The sequence below is a fragment of the Rhagoletis pomonella genome, unplaced genomic scaffold (assembly GCF_013731165.1).
Source record: "Rhagoletis pomonella isolate Grant_MI unplaced genomic scaffold, Rhpom_1.0 Rhpom_scaffold_00006, whole genome shotgun sequence".
Lineage (NCBI taxonomy): Eukaryota > Metazoa > Arthropoda > Insecta > Diptera > Tephritidae > Rhagoletis > Rhagoletis pomonella.
Window position 1 is genome coordinate 7,202,401 of NW_023458560.1, and position 18,458 is coordinate 7,220,858.

At 36.2% G+C, this 18,458-nt stretch overlaps 1 protein-coding gene across 1 annotated transcript in view; it reads left to right on the top strand.

The window, feature by feature from the left end:
- Positions 1-18,458, top strand: part of LOC118740356 (ionotropic receptor 25a) — a gene marked incomplete at its 5' end in the record, with an annotated part of 75,815 nt that overhangs the window by 42,483 nt on the left and 14,874 nt on the right.

The window sequence follows — 18,458 nt, forward strand, 5'->3', positions numbered from 1 at the left end:
GGTATGGTTATTGTGCTTGCCACATAAAAGCAAACCGTTGAAAATTGTTGAAATCGGACTAAAATTGAGGCCGCTTTTCATATAACGGTAAATTTCAGATATGCTTGAAACTGCAATATTTCGAAATTTAAGGACGCTAATTTACTTAAAATGTATACACCCCGGCTTATCATGTAGCGGTAGCTTTCGGAAAGGTGGAAAACATATATTTAATACTTGCGCCGGGTATTTAATGTTCGGCTCCGCCCGAACTTAGACTTTCTTACTTGTTTATTCTGTCAAACTGATACTCTCGCTGTATTGCAGTCCCTCATTCTTACCTTAAGATTTTTATAATTATATATCGATTTGACACTTAACTCGCACAACGGTAATACCGCCTGAAATTACCACGCCACACAGTGCCGCCTAAGTGGGCATAAATCGAAAAATTCGTTATCTGCAATGTGAACTTCCTTGGTATTTTTGTAAAGACAATTTATCCACTAAAAAGAATTAAACAGACATTTCCCTAAAAAATTAATTATATGCCGCCAGGAAGCCACTAAAAACGACAAATTTTATACTAAGGATTTTAATAAGAGCATAGCCATGCGTAAGCTCTTCACAGAAAAAAATGTCAAAAATATATTCTTTGAAATAAAATGTTGGTTTGACGTTTTTTGTTTCCACATAGATAGTAGAGAATTACAGGAATTAAAATTTGGGAATAAAATTAAACATAGGGTGTCCCTGCGGTGTTCCAAAAAAACAATTTTTTTAAACAAAATTTCAAAAAAATTTAATGAAATGAATAAAAAATATATGTAAAAATAGGTTATTTTTTATTATTTTATTAAATAGTACGGGCTTTTAGCTTTCAAAAGAAGAAATAAAAACCTGCTCATTTTTTGCACTTTCTGAAGTAATGCGTTTTTCGCTAATGCATAAAATAAGTTTTTCATTTTTTGTCAGTGCTTTGAGATCTGCACGATTCGTTCCATTTTCAAAAATTAAGTGTCAGATTAAAAATCTTAACCTGTGGACAATAGAAGGTTTATTTTTTTTAAAGAGTTGCCACCTGCTAAAAAATTAGATTGTTAAAAAATTAAATTCAAATTTGTTTATAAGTTAAATGAATTATTAAGAGATGGGTATCAAACGAAATCTGTATTAACTACATGTATAGAGTTGCCACCTGTTTAAAAAAATCCAATTCCACTTGAATTAAAGGAATTAGGTAATTGAAATGGATAGGTATCACCATAAGGGAGTCAGACGAAAGAGGTTTAAGAAGGTTTTAGCTTAAAAATATTACGAATAGGGTTGCCACCTGTTTGTAAAGTCGAATTTAGTTAAAATAAAATAATAATTACGTCAAACCATAGGATTACGCCATCGTGTTTGTTCTTTTAAATTATTGGACTCTTAAATTAACTCAGGAATGTTTTTACTCTCCACTTATTTCTTGCTAAATATGCCAAATTTTTTCATTTGTCTTATACTCATATTGATATATATATTTCAGTTGCCTTATTCCCTTAATTAAAGTGAATTTTTTAAACATGTGGCAACCCTTCTATGTGTCATTTAGAGGTAAAGTATTTTCAAAACTAGTTCAATTGATACCCATATTGTCATATCTAACTCATTTAACTTATTAAATAATTTTAATAAAATTTGTAACAGGCGGCAACCCTTAAAAAAAAATACCTTATTGCACAGCTACAGGCCAAGCACTGTCATTTGACACCTCATTTTTGAAAATAGAACGAACTATATGTACATACCTATTTAAAAGCCACAAGAACCCAAATTTTCAACTTCAATCTGCATTTACAGTGAAAGTATGAAAATTATCCAAAAACCAATTGAATTTTTGAATTTAGTGTCCTCAATTTTACTAAGAAGCGAATTTTCATTTAAATCCGTCCATAATTTTATTTTTGCCCACATTTTATATGGACTGTGCGCCATTGCCATTTCTAGTGGTTTTTCGCCTTAAAAAAAATCTTGCCGTACAAACATTATTTATTTATTTATTTATTTATTTATTTATTTATTTAGTCTACAGAAAAATGTTTTCTTACAGACAGTTGAGATAAAAAGATTTAGAATATTTAAGTATGTGTGATACATTACAGAGTGAAATAATTATAAATATTAACTTGTAAAGATAACAATGATATTCAATAGCAATTTGGGTAGCTGGCGAGGCCTTGTCTCCAGTCTACTTTTGTGTGCGGCGGGCGGAAAGACCTAGTTTCCGCTCCGCCCTGTTTACAGGCCGTTGATCATGGTCGGAAAGGCCGAGCTTCCGATCCATGTTCCCGTAGTCGTTACTTTGTAAGTGAGGCAGGCGGAAAGTCCTAGTTTCCGCTCCACGCTATAGACGAACTGTTGGGCGAGGTCGGAAAGGCCGAGTTTCCGATCCCTGCTCCTATTGTCCTACGCGGTCGCGGAAATATACGAAGCCGTTACAATTGTACTAAGCAGTCATAGATATTGTGTAATTTTTTCGTTCACGGTTGCAGATATTAGTTTATTTAGTTAACTTGTTGAGCAATGTTTTCTTAATTACAAAAAGCGATTCAGATATGTCGATGCAATCATAATGCTTGTTAAAATCTTGGCATAAGCACCGAAAAGCATCATGCATTTCAAAGTTTGATTTACAAATACTCAACACAATAGGTTTAAAATGTCTCGTGGGTCTTGTAGGAATACAAAAATTTATCTCACTCAGTAAAAAGGGACTACTGACCATCCCGTTCATTAATTTAATTAAAAAAAGAACACCAAGCATCTCTCTACGACTCTGAAGCGTCGGCAAATCTATAAGCTTCAGGCGATCCTTGTAGGGTGGGAGATTTTTAGACGAGTCCCAACATAAATTTTTGAGGGCAAATAACAGGAACTGTTTTTGCACTGATTCGAGCCTGTCACTATGAATTTGATAGCTAGGATTCCATACTATAGATGCATACTCCAAAATCGGTCTAACTAGAGAGGTAAAGAGAACTTTAGTGACATAAGGATCGTTGAACTCCTTGGCCCAGCGCTTAAGAAAAGCCAACAATCCTCTAGCCCTAATCACGCAGGAGTTTATGTGAGACTTGAATTCTAGTTTCGGATCCATAGTTACACCTAGGTCAATGAAATTGGTCACTTGCTCAACATTGTGGTCAGATATCATATACGAATTTGGATAGAACGATTTTCTAGAGAAGGTCATGAATTTACACTTTTTCAAATTTAGTGACATGGAATTTGCTTCACACCATTCGAAAATGCAGGTTAGGTCAGCTTGCAAATGCTCCCTATCTTCTGCAGTACTAATGTACTTAAAGAGCTTAACATCATCAGCGTACATTAAGCATTTCGAGTAATTCAACACCTTAGGAAGGTCATTTATAAATAAAATAAACAAGACGGGACCAATATGGCTGCCCTGAGGTACGCCGGATGTGACATGTATTGGCCGGGAGGTACAATTTTTAAAAATTACTCTTTGTTTCCTATCCACTAAGTAAGAAGAAAGCCAGCTGAGAAGAATAGGAGGGAAGCCAATTCGATCAAGTTTATATATAAGGGTTGAATGAGATACCTTGTCAAATGCCTTGCTGAAATCAGTGTAAATCACGTCCGTTCGAAGATTGTTTTTAAACCCATTAGACACATAAGTAGTGAATTCAAGAAGATTGGATACAGTTGATTTACCTTTGCAAAAACCGTGTTGCGATAGATCAATAGCAGAAGTAATAGAGTGAGATAGTTCTTCCGTAACGATTGCCTCAAAAACTTTAGCAATAGCACAAAGCTTCGCAATTCCTCTATAGTTTACGATGTTAGTCCTACTTCCATTTTTATAAAGTGGCAAGATAAACGAATCCTTCCAGGAAGATGGGAAGACACCCTGTTTTAGGGAAGCATTAAAAATATTTGCCAGAGGCTTATACAAATACTCTGCACAACTTTTAAGAACACTTGTGGGTATACCGTCTGGGCCAGCTGTATATGAAATTTTCAAACAATTCAAATGAATGAGGACGTCCGCAGCAGATATCGGTGGAATTCGGATACAATCAAATGATGGCAGATCGAATGGGTAGCTAGATAGATTCGAATTCAGTTGGGAAGATGTAGAACTGGCAGAGTAGTTTGACTCGAAGAAACCAGCAAACATATCGGCAATAATATTTTCGTCACTGGAAACTAAGTCATTTAACTTCAATGTTGAGGGATAACCGTTAGTCTTACGCTTAGTGTTCACAAATGCGTAAAACGATTTGGGATTAGAAACTATATTGAGTCGAACCCTGTTAATATAATTATTGTAACACTTTTTGTTCAATACATTGTATTTATGCCTAAGAATGGAGTACGCGGAGTAGTGAGAAGACAAGCCAGATTTTTTAAAAAGCTTAAATGCTTTGGATTTTTGATTTTTTAAGCGTTTCAATTCGCCAGTAAACCACTGAGCGTTAGACGTTACGTTAGCTTCCTTAACAAGAGGAATGATTTTACTGAAAATGTGGCGTAAGGAATTGCTAAAATGTAAGGCACTATCTTCAGCATTCCCATCATACTGGGGCCAAGTTATCTTCGATATCTCTAACCTAAGTTTATTATAATCTGCTGTTTTAAATGAGTAACGCTCCGCTCTTGATTTTTTACTGATAAAGCAACATGAGTTGCGTGAATTTATCAAGGACAATTCTAGTGGTGGGTGGTGAGAATCAACAGGGGTAATCAAAGCATAGCTAGGGGCTATTGTGACGTTGGAAACATCGTCCACAAAAACTAAATCCAGACATTTACCTAAGTTATTACTAACAGAGTTGATCTGGTAAAGACTAAGATCTGACAGATCGTTCAAAAATTGATTGAAGAGATCACGAGAGGAATTTGGTACTAGAATACCATCTATTAGATCCCAAGAAACACCCGCAAGATTGAAGTCACCCAGGACAATAACAGTATCGGAGGGCTTCACCATGGCATGTAGAGAGAGCAGTAAGGAGGAGTGTTTTAAATAAACAGAAAGGCTCGAGTTAGGTGGTATATAAGCAGCAACAAGATAAACGCTAATAGAATGATATCTTATTCGAACGCAGAGGAATTCTACTTCATCGGTGTCAGTGAACTCAATTTCTTCAGAAGAAAGGTCAGTCTGGACAGCGATTAAGACGCCTCCACCTTTTTTATTTAAACGGTCGTTTCGAAACACTTCATACTTAGGACACAAAATTTCCGAGTTGAACACATTCGGCTTGAGCCAGGTTTCAGTAAACACCAGTACTTTGAAGTCAAAATCATAGGACTGCAAGTGTAACCTTCATAGCTTTGTGTTCAAACCTCTCACATTTTGGTAGTAAATGCTAATGGTGAGGTTACTTATTAGTTTTTTGATGCCGAGGTGGAAAGCGGAAGTTGAGCCAAATTTTGCCCTTGCGGTCTAGATCTAAATTCAAATTCGCGAATGAAGGCACCGCTTGGCCAAAAAGATGGGCTCATTACTCTATCAAAGCAGTCTTCGGATATGTCTATTTTAAAAGAAGAAATGCTTCTTTCATACGAGAATCTGAACTTGCGTACATGCAACTCATTTGCTATCAGCCTGGAAGTTAAATACCCCTTCACATCATCGGCAGTGGTATCTTTTGAAAACCTAGATATAAAGACCGATTTTTTGGAAGGGACAACGATTAAATCCCTCGGGACGGGGTTAACGCAATCGGAAACGGTTTCAGATGTGGTAGGGGGTTGCGGAACAGGGGGTTGCGGAACAGCTGTCAACTTTTTGGAAGGAGCAACGATGGCTTCGGATGTGGTAGGGGGTTGAGATGTAGTTGTGGAGTTTTTGGAAGGAGCAACGACTACTTGCATTGGAACGGTGTTGACGCAATCGGAGATGGCTTCAGATGTGGTGGAGGGTTGAGATGAAGCTGTTGAACAGGAATTTAGTGAGGCTCCAGTAGAAGAAGGATGTGGTTGGGGAGATTCAGTCCGCCGAGGAATCGGTGTGTTAAAGCTTATGAGTTCTTTGTTCATAGCTGGAGTCAAAAGTGGGCGGTTCTGCGGAAGATCCAGGTCCACAGTGATGGGATTCAACACAATATTTTCCACGCCTCTCCTACGTCTCTTAAGACCTTTTCCAGGAGAAGGAGAGGAGGAGGAAGTATCTAATAATTTAAATTCTTTGAATTCATCCTCATACTTCTTGAACTTCTCGTTGAGCAGTTTTAGCTCTTTGCTTATCTCCGAAAATCCATTTCTAGCGGTTCTAAATAGTTTACAGAGATCCACAACAGTTTTTTTACACTTTGGACATGACCAGCGAAGTCCATTGTCTCCAATAATCATATCCAGAACTCTCCCATTAATACCAGCACACTTTAAATGAGACAGTTCATCGCAAAGCCAGCACGCCACAAAACGGTCCGAACCGGCTTTTACATTACATTTTTCGAACAGACAGGACATTTTTAGCGAATTTTATTAAAAAAGAATAAAAATAGCGAAATTAGGAATGTATTGTACGAAAACGTTTCAAGCTCACAGTAATTGGCAGTTTAATAGCTAGTGGTCTTATTTAGTGAAGTTCAATGGTTAGAAACCGTGCTGAACTTAACAGTTTTAAAGCCACTGAGTTAACAAAATCAGCTGTCACCAAGAAAGCGACTATCGATGATAAACAAAGGTGTGTGTAAAGCGCGAAAGAAAGCAAAATGAACAACAAATGCGATATTCCTTACACTCTCACGCAAAAGCAACAATAATGCACCAAAACAGGCAAAATATGCACGAAGGCCGACTAAATAAAACTTTTCAATCAACGCACTTTATGACTAAATCAAGTCAATTTATTGGAATTTGGCTTCAGTAAACTTTTTACGGTGTGAATAACACAAATTAGAACTGCTTAGCACTTTGTAAACGAGTTAAACTTTGGAAATTCTTTCAAGCGAAAGTTTAAGTGACCGCACAGTACGAACGTTGCGGCGCCATTATATCTGGAAAGGTATTTTATCGGCAATAAAATTTTACTTTTTGCAAAAATCTGATGTTTAACACCTTACTAAATATATCGCACCATAAGTTTTCGAAAACAAATTACAAAAAATTGTAGATTCTCACAAAATAAACCATATGGTCATAAAGAAAAATATTTTAAACATAGTTCTTGAAAAACGCCCATTTTTTCGATCCACGTTTTTATAGACAATTAAACAAGGATTACGATGGTATAATTTTAAATCCCTAATTTACTGGTCTTCAGTATGCAAATGAACTTCAAAAAGTTCAACTGTTAATAGCTAAGTTAGCTTTAGGATAAGCTTGACCATCTTATATATAAAAATGTTATGCCCGTTTCTTTAGCTTTACTACGTTAAGATTAAGTCTATACTGCTGCACTTAAGCTGATGCCAGATGAAACGCTTGCTTCGCTTTGCGTGACAGATTCGCTTTGACAGATAAGATGAATTGTATGAAAATTCACAAAGTATGCCACATAAATCGTTGCAGCTGCAGCGCGAAGCGAAAAGATGGCCAACTCTCATCTTTTTGCGCGGGTTGACAATCAGCCGGTTTAATTTTTATTTTGTTTCGTCCAAATTCGAGTTTTCATATTTGATATTTGTCAAGCTAAATACGTAAATACGTACGTAAAAAAGCAGTACAAAATTGTTTTCTTGGCGCCCATTGTGGCATAACGTTTGCGTCTGGCGCTTTGCTGGCAAAGTTTTAAATGTCACGCAATGTTGTGGCTACAAAGTTTTATCTGGCATCAGCTTTACCGTCACGGAAAGTACTGGCAGCGGAGACTACGCCACCATTACCTTTGTTGAAGAGATTATATAATGTTGCGTTCTCTGAGACTGAATGCTGGTTTAATTCCATCACTGAGACCGGGGACTCACAAAACTGACTCTGGGTTATGATCTAGGGTCATACATGAGACATCTGACCATTTGGCCAGAATTGGCTCAGACCAGGCATTCCTCGGTCCGCAACCAGTTTTAGCACACCCACTTTCGGCCATCGAAGCAATCATCAGAAACTGGGTGAATACTTCGCTCAGCAATGACTGGGAGACATCGAGGGGAGGCAGGTAGGCAAAACTCAATCCCTTCAATCTCAGAAGGTCTATCTAGTTGTTTGCTCTCACTGAGCAGACGACACTGCAGACAGACAACTTGCTTGACTGCTGACTGGTCACTTCACGTGGCACGAACACCTGACTGTGATAGGCGTAAATGACAAGTCCATTTGCCCATCCTGCCTTGAAGAGGATGAGACGGTGGAACACTTTTTGTGCTTCTTGCTTGCTTATTTGTTTGTCATCGAATTTTCTAGATTCGTTCTTTTCTCTATTGTCAGTTTCTGAATTGAAAGGTTGGCGTAAAAAGCTTAGCCTTTTTGTTGTCTTAAGTTTTGTGTTTTAAAAATGTGAGTGATAAATATTTTTCGCCTCACTTTAAAACTCTGACCGATAAAAATAAAAATGATGCCATCAACACAAATAAACTATTTTAAAAATACTCCACGTACAAAGTCTTGAGTGGGCCGAACATTTGATGAGTTTATGGTGAAGATAATGTAAATAACGCTAGGGCTCGAAGTGCTCTTAAAAAATATAACTCCTCAGAGCAAGAGAGTATTTTGATGGATTTACGAGGTCTATTATTTAAAACCTGCAAGTGTGTAATCACATTATTTTAATAAATAGAAATAAAAAATAATAGAAAGAGATTATTTTAGTTTTATTTTGGTCACTCCGAGTTTAGTTTTTGAATTCACCCGCGATGCAAATTTACATATGTAGTTAGATCTAATTTTCAAATTTCATTTTTTATGAGCTTTGGGAATATTTAAAATTGTATCAGCAGGGGGTCCACCGAAACCAGTAAATTTTTGAAAGAGGTCTACGAGAAAAAAAATTTTGGGAACCTCTATGCGAAAACCTTTTTTTTAAATATTAAGATGTTATGAACTACATAACCGATTCAAAAACTGATAATGTCAAAATGAATACAGTTAATTTAACTTTCAGTTGATGTACATAATTTGTTTTAATCCAAAAATACTAAAAGACGAAAAAAATATTTATTTCTGCACAAAATATCATTTTTTAACAAAATCTGATAGATAACACTGGTTTACAGCAAAAATATTCTATGGATGCCACTATCCAATCCGTGTGTAGAATTTCTCGGTGATTCCGAAAATCGAGATAATTTTTTTTTCTATGGATAACTTTTCGAGATATTTGCAGTTTACCGTTGCTCCGCTTAAATAAATGGTGCTTTCACTTAACCACGTATATCTTACGAACCAATTGAATAATCGTAATACGAGATACGCGAAATGTTATTTGCTTTCATTCTCCATAAATTGTATATAAATCACACTCTAAAAAGTTTTTGTTTAAATTTGCGCATATTAAGATAGGTAACCAGTTTCCTGTCTTAATGAATGCAAATTTACACACTGCTTGCTTACTTTTACTTATCATATGTGTGGCGTATAACAAATTTCAAATTTGTTTTTTGAGTTTTAAACATTTATTGTTCACATTTTCATAGTTTAAACATAAAATGTTTAAAATTTCCTCTAAAAAAATTTCGTTTAAATTTACGCATATAAAGAGAGGTAACCAGTTTCCTCTCCTAGTGTGTGCAAAATTAAACATTGTCTGTTTACTTTTACATATCAAATTTATCACGTAGCGCACACAAGGGGTGGGTTTTGGGGTTAAATTTATTATGATTTAAGAAATTTTGATAGAAAAAAATTTCTTTTCCATTTCTTGTGCGTCATTTTGTAAGAATTTTTCTTTTTTCTTGAGAGCTCTTTAAAGTTTAATTGCGAATGAAAACATTGTCCTAAAAATATGCAATGCATGCTCACTTATTGTTGCTTTTTACACTTTACAGCATAAAAAGGTTTACCACTGATATGTACTTAAGAAGCATTCGAAGATTTAATTTGCTAACTTGGAATTCGTTCCACCAAAATGAGCTACATGATAAAAATACAAGTTCAGCTAAATTTTCGTTATTCGAAGTATTAAAAAATGAGAAACAAGAAATCGACGAAAATGAATAAAAAAAGTGTAAAACTTTCGTGAAATTATTTAATTTATTTATATTAAAATTCTTTTGTAAAATGTTGTATTACTTTTGAAAGTTGAGTGCATCTTTAACCGTTAATTTTTTCATGATTTACTGATCGGATCTAAATCAAATTACGGGACGACGGTATTATCTTTCCGGTAAAAAAATCGGTTCACGCAGTGCAAAGTTATGCGGTGAAATAAATAAAAGAAGTAAAAATACTCCGAAGAACTGACAACCTCCCCTTTTTTGAAGCCGGTTGAAAATGTCTGAGTTCTTTGTACATTTTATGTAAATAAAATGCAATTTATGAAACTTTAAAAAGTTTATTTTTTTAGTTCATTCTGTACATAAAACTTGCATAAATGTATTTTAAACAGCGAATTTTCAGTATTTTCTGATGATATATATTTAGAAGTATAAACTCTTTCCCCCCCAAAAATATATTTCTGCGTACGCCCCTGGCACTTAGTATTAATTATTTGTAAAAAATATATTTTTACCTTCAAAATGTTTGTAATTTTAAACATTTAATGTGTATATTTATGTGTATATTTTAAACAACTCATGTTCAAAATCGAATCTTGAACATCTTGTGCGTATACTTGAACAGATTCTGGTTGAAAAATAAACACTTTTCAGTAGTATTTTTACATGCACTTTTTAGAGTGCACTTTTCCATAGTCCTGCTAGTTTCTGAGAAATAAATTAGTCATTTTTGACCCCTCTTGGTTTCGAAGCAAACACTCTACTACTCAGTTGTACGTGGCGTATGAGTAACACTCTGCTCATATTTCATCAAAAAATCCTTGCGCATTTTCATTTGACCAATCATTATTTTCTTATTTATCCATCGATTTTCATCTTCACACAAGTGCAAAGCATTTACACAGAAACTGTTATTTTTTGAATTTATTCCCTGTTAAAGTTTGAATTTTTTGCATTTTACCATAAAAAGAAAACAAAAAAATCTAGCATTATTAATTAATTTCTCGGAAACTGACAGGGCTATATAAAAATGATGTATATACGATATATGGAAGATTTTATTTGCTTTCATTTGCCGTCTCTGGCATTACGATTATTTAATTGGTTCGTAAGATATATGTACGTGATTAACTCTTCTTCTCTCACTCTTTTTTTTTTAAGCAGAATAACGGCAAATGGCAAATATCTCAAAAATGTATTCAAAAAATTAACTCGATTTTCGGAATCAGTGAGCGATTCTACATACAAATTGGATAGTAGTGTCTAGAGAACAAAATCAAAATTAAAATTTGTGATCCAGTGTAATTAATGCAAAAGAAATTTATATTTTTAAGAAAGTGCAAGTTAGTACCTACCTTTAATTTGATGTACATATTTTATTATGATTTGCTGTTGAGTTTAAAGAACTTGGTGTTAATTTAGTGATAGTCAACTTCTTGTTCTGTGCAAATATCCCACGATATAACACATTTTCTGCGTTTTGCTCCGCGTCTGGCACCAGCGCCATTGTTGACTGCGAAAAATCAGCTGTTTATGGTTACGATACCTATAATCGATGAAAGTTAATGTGGTTACGGTTATGGCAATGGTTATGGCTATGGCTTTTCAAATTTAAAAAATTAGATGTTAAATAAAAGACCTTGGCCTGTCGATGTCCGATAAAGTTTTATTTTTTGAATTTAAAACTTTCTTATCGATACAGGGAGATTTCAAATTTGATGGAATTAAAAACATACGCTATATGAGACCTCCCTTAACTCAGAAACGGCTATAACTCTGACTGACACTTGGAATATTTTTTAGGGTCTTGAAATTCAATTTTGGGCGTTTTAATGCCATGCGGGTTAACTAGTTTGTTAGTGAAAAAAAGGAGTTTACGTATTTCTGAAAGTCACCGTTATGTAGGAAGTGGGTGTAATTTTATTCCGATTTCCAAAATTTTCAACAAATTGCTTTTCTGTGCCAAGAGCATTATCTCCGCTGAGTTTGGTTGATAAATCGGTTACCGAAATTCACATACAACCTACATATACATATATGTAATCAGAAGTGAGCAATAATCTGATTTACTGCTACTAAGATATCGAATTTTTCGTATTTCTGTAAATTACCGTTATATGGGAGGCGGGCGTGGTTATTGCCCGATTTCAAAAAATGTTCAACAGGATTCGCAGTGAGACTCTAAGCAGTGTTCGTGCCAAGTTTGGTGGGGGTTGGTTGAGCGCCTACTGAGAAACAGCATTTTTTTATAAGTGGGCGGTACCACGCCCATTTTCAAAAAACGTCATAACTGTCTTTTTCAGGCCAAAATTCTATTTCACTTTCAAACCTTCAACAAGTTGGATCCAGTATTTACGGAAATATCGTAGTTTTTGCATTCTTCGAAAATACCGCTATATGGAAGGTGAGCTTGGTTAGCGTAAAATTTCGCCTGTATTCAATACCAACACTTACAAATTTCGTTGATATATTTCAATTTTTGTTAGAGTATCGTGTACACGGACGGATGAACAGACATGGCAAAATCGGCTTCTCTTTTACATCACGGTGCACACTGCGGCCAAAATCCAAAAGTGCGGCCAAAATTCGAAGCTTTGAAATAATGATTCGAAATTCCGTACCAAGGGGTTTTCGGGGTCACTAATTACTAATCCGCTGTCAGAATAGCAAAATTCAAAATATCGGATCCAGTATGGCGTGTGGTAAATTTCGAGCTTTTTAATTAGATTTCTTAGAAGTATTTTGTGTATGCAGTTATATAGCCCATTCAATTTTAGTCCAAGTTTGAAGCAGCTAGGACTTACCGTTGATTTTTGACAATTTTTTTTTTTTGTTGACGGTGCCAGTCATTTTCTTCCACACGAAGTATGTATATTCGATGATATGAAGAAAATTAGTAACACCTTCAACATAAAAAATTTCAAAAATCATCCGTAAGTCTCCAGCTACTTTATTATACTTAAGTTAAATGGGCTACAAAACTGCATACTGCATCAAAATCTTTCTGTGAAATCGAATTAAAAAGCTAGACATTTTTACATACAGGTGAAACTAATTTGTATAAGCGGTTAAAAAAAAAAATAAGGAGCAGAGATGATCACCTGAATTTTGCTTTATTTTGTAGCTAATACGGCTACGTAAACTCTAATAGGTTTAAAAGCAGCATTCGACATCGTTTTGTTACTGTTGCATTTAACAACTCAAATTTTGTTTAAAAATAAACGAAATACCTTTACATTTTTATTTCTTAAAAATTTCAGTTACTGTATTAGTTTTCACAAAGTTTTTAACGTATTTTACTAACCTTCAGACGTAAAATCCATTTGGTTTTGTTTGATTTCCTATTCTCTAACTACTTTTATACCTTAATAACTTTTCCCTTTTTATTACAACAATGTTGTGCTTGGGAGAAGGTCACACTACAAATGAATATAAAGAGAGGACTTAGGGTACAGGTCGTTACAGTGAACAGTTTCGCTTCTTAAGTGATCCCTTTAGCCAACTCAATGTCAAAAAAAGCCTATCTAGAAACTTTATTTTCTCGAATTATGGCCGCACTTTGCGGTGGTTCAAAACAAAGAGCCTTTAATGTTAAGATCTCACCCGTATTTTTTGTTAAAAAAATGGACAGAAGATGATTTCTGTCTGTGAAAACAGTTGAAACCATGATACAAAAATTTAAAGGTAGTTGCACTTCTTCTTATTCGCCATCGCTCCAATTTGACGGAAACTGTGCTTTTGATATTTTCTTTTAAATTGAAGCTGCCATATTCCTTGAAGAAACTAACAAAGTGGTTTTTACTTGAAAAAATTATTTAAAACAATATATTTTGAGCATCATTTAGCAAGCTTTTAGTGAAGAAACTAACAGAGTGGTTTTTGCTTAAAAAAAAAAATATTTAAAAAAATTATTTAAAACAAGCATAAATAAATAAATAAATAAATATATTTTATAGCAAGCTTTTAGAGATATAAAACGGAAGGCAATTAAAATACTCGTTTTACAGTATAATGTTTATGAAATTTTTTTTCGTCATTATTTAGTACAATTAGCTGGATATTTCGGGATTACCACGTGCATGGTAACTTCACAAAGGTGTTGTTTGATTGTTGAAACCACTTTTCGGCAGAAAATTTTCAGCCTCGGAACGGATGTGCCCAACCGAAGCGAAACGCCTATAACTCTATAAACTCTAACAAGGAGCTCTAAAGCCCTTCGTACACAAGGCTACGCAAATCTTCTATACAAATGCTCTATACCTACATCGGGAGCATCTTGTAGCGTACACACGAAGACTCGAGTTTTTATTTGTCCTCAAGTGAAATCTCGAAACTCGCGATCTCTCGCGGCAACGTAGCGACGATCCCGTCCGGCAGGTAGCACGCAACTAGGGACACGAATTTCGATACGATACGATACCATATCGATACTTTTGGCATGCGATACCGATATCATAAACTCACATTACAAAGATAATGTTATTAACAATTTTTCCCGATATAAATTGGGCTTTAAAGAGCAGAAATTTGTAATATAGTCAGGATTGCATATGGTGGAATTTGACCCCGCGACCTCGGTGTTTTAAGTCAACGCATCAATCTCTACGTGCTGTTACACAATATGTTAGTGTTTGACCGAGATTCTCCTCCGATTTGTCGCGCGCGCGCTCTGATGTTGTGGCACAAAAGGGGCCCCTACAGTTTTATGTCGACTCTGAACGGCGATTTTGTTTTAATGGGAAGCTGTTTTTCATTTTCAAGCTTTGCGCACTGCTAACCATTACACTACAGCGGCCTATATACGAGACCTATTTTTAGATAAATTTTTTGGATTTTGGTATCGATATTTGGAATATCGAGTCTTTTTATTCCGATATTAATGGGTACCCGATATTTTTATAGCGATACTTTAAATGAGTACCATGTCGATACTTTCTGTTCGATATCGTGTCCCTACACGCAACTGGTATCGGCGACAAATGAACAAAATGTCGTCGACGTGTGCTTGCGTACGAAACTCTATGAATTTGTAATGCGTAATCGCTTATAGTGCTCTTACACGATATGTATTTGCACATGAAAATGCTACTTTTCTGGTGCGTTCTAATATATGGTACATACGAGTAGATACAAAAAGTAGCATTTACATATGCAAAAACATATCATGTAAGAGCGCTGTTAGAGACTAAAAACGTCGGGTATCGAAGATTTGCGTAGCCTTATGTACGAAGGGCCTAAGAATTAGGAAATTTTTTTACCTCCCTCTACATGACTATATCATGCGTTATCACAAATAAGTTTATGCTTTAATGGTGCTTTCATTGAAGGTAAGCTACTTTTTAACCATTCCATTGTTCATATTTGCACTGAAAAGGATCCTAATTAAAGCAACATCCTAATGTCTAAATTTCTTTCAGATATAATAATACTTCATGTAACACTGCAGATAATGCCAAATTTTTTTGCGGTAAGGTCCCAGCCAGCAAAATCATCGTGAACGACCTCGTAACAGGATATTTTCTCGAAGAAAAACCGACTAAAAAGTCGTTTATGATAGCCGTTTACGATTCGTTTTCGAGTACTTTTTCGCTTGAATAGCGGCTATGAACAGTCGTAAACGAATCGAAAAAGCATTCGTATGCGAATATTATATATTATAAAATATTGTGGTTCAAGAATAATTTTCTTGTACAACAAATTCCTACAACCCTCTTTCTTTATTTTTTTTTTTGTTTTATCGTACACGAGCCTTTCTCTAACTTTTCGCCGATCGAGAATCCCTCGTAAAACATAATGTTCGTAAATGTACGTTTTCTTGCTGGCTGGGGTACTTTAAGGTATTTTAAATCAATACACACTTATTAACAGCTCTGCTAATACAATGAAATAAGTAAATTTACCTTGCGTGTTATTAGTTTTTAATCCATAAAAAATTCATTAATTTCAATTGAAACCACCTTCTTTTTTTATATCATGGTTGAAACTAATTTCCGGAATTAAAGAACTTGGAGCAATTTTTACGTTCTTTGGCAAATTACGCTCTTTTTGCCATAACTTTTACTGTGATTCGCCCACTTACATAGGTTATTTATGGAACCAATTTATATTTTAAATTGCCTTGTTATTGTGTTTGGAACTATGCTCAAAGTTTCAAGTGTCCAGCTTGTCGGGAAGTTAGTTAAAAATTTATTAGAAATTTGAGTAAGTAAAATGAAAGCTTTTAAAATTGGCTCTCTCGATGCTAACCACCTCTTCATATGTCCCCTTCAACCTACCAAGGAACAGCGCGTTTCTTGAGCCTGCCTTTGGAGGAGCCTGAAGCCAATATCTACCTACTTAATGAGCACACTGATTTAGGTAAGATTCGATTAAGTACTACAACAACAACAACAACAAGAAAATGTTTGACATTTTTAATTGTATGAAATTGTGGCAAGCGATATCTTGGAACCACCCTCCTGCCGCTATAACGAATCGCTTTGAGCAGTCTTTGTGAACCACCCTCATACATAAATACATATGTATGCACGTACATATGTACTCACAACCTTTGCTGAGAGTTACTACTTGTGGATTCTTCTTTCTAGATATGTATAATGCATATACTATGTGCAGTTTGGCAAAATAACGCGTGATTCTATTTAAATAACCGCTACCCATTTAATGTTTAGAATACGTACATACATTGTACATATATATGTATATGATATTTGCTCACCTAGGTAGAGCAGATCTGCTTACGGCTTAGTAATTTTACTTGCGAACCTAAATTGAAGTCAACCGGACGTTATATTCTTGTACATAAAATCTGGTGCCTCCTGTGAGGAAGTTTACATTTTTATCATGTCATCTTTAAATATTCGAACATCTGCTCGAGCATCCATCGCGCGTGTTCTTGGTACGGTGCAGGCGGCAGATTTTTCACCTGACCTGGTGGAAGTGGACTACACTAGTCAAATACTGCAGCAATATTGGGACCGTTTTGTGGAACACCACTATAACCTCGTTGCCGCATAATTGCCTACTGAGGTACAAGCGCATGATGAGCTGTTCGCAGAGACGGAGGAGATGTTCACAAAGGCTTGTCTTCGCCTGCGCCGAATGCGTTCTCATCTGAGACCCGAGCGAGTTCCGAAGTAGCTTCTACCCATCATCGCACATGCGATTTGAGGTTAGAACTCATTTTCATACCAGAATTTGATGGCCAACTTTCGAATTGGCTGGTGTTTAAGGACATGTACGAGAGCCTTGTGGATGACCGTAGTGACCTCGATCCGACATACAAACTCGGTAAGTTGCGCCCATACGTAAAGGCTTAAAAGGTTCCCATGATTGGCAGACTGTACACTTAACACTTAACGCTTAAACGCCGTTATGATAACCCTATGTTACTGCCGCAAGTTCACATACAGCGCATATTGGACTTGCCTAACAATCCAGCTGACACATCAAAGATCTTGCGTGATATTATTGATTGTTTGAGCAATAGTTACCGAGCTCTGTCCGTCATGAAATTGCCAGTCCATCAGTGGGACGCTATCGTGGTTCCGGTTCTGTTACCGAAACTGCCGGATGCTACCAAGAATGAGTGGGGTATGAGTTTGCGCACTACCGAGATTCCAAAGCTTGGGGACCTACTGTTGTTTTTGAAGCGCCGTGCGAAGAATATGCCTATCACAGCTAACATTCGTGATGATACAGTAATATCTCGTCGCACTCCCCAACGTTCAGCGAAGATTCATTTGGGCAAACCAACAGCATTAACTTGCCAATGTTGCCAACAGACCCATCGATTGAACAAATGTCAACGTTTTCGCAATGTATCAGTACATGACCGTTAGGTGACAGTAAACCAATAGGACTTTGCTTTAACTGCTTGCAACTAGGGCACGGGTCTACTGACTGCCCCTCAGGACTATGCACCATGTGTCAACGCAAGCACAACACCCTACTTTGCCGCGATGGAGATAAAGGGACTACGAATACTACTGGTATTACTTCACCTGCAGAAGGACCAGCAATCCCTCCAGCGAAAGTGACAGCTCCCGCTAACACACCCCCTCATTCATTGCCACGGAGTCAATGATTAACCGACAAGGCTCAGTCATTCCTCATCCATGGGGATCGCGTCGTGTTGCTCGCTACAGCCAATGTACGGCTAACTGATTACCATGGGAATCGACATTACTGTCGGACGCTGTGTGATATGGGATCTCAGGTTAGTCTTGCAACTGAGTCAATGTTTAAGAAGCTGAATTTACGTAGGCGACGCTGCGAGGTGCTGGTGGAGGGCATTGAAAAGCTCCGTCAGCTTACACCAAGGGCATAGCTACCATAAGGTTGCATTCTACGGTCAACGAAGACCTGGAG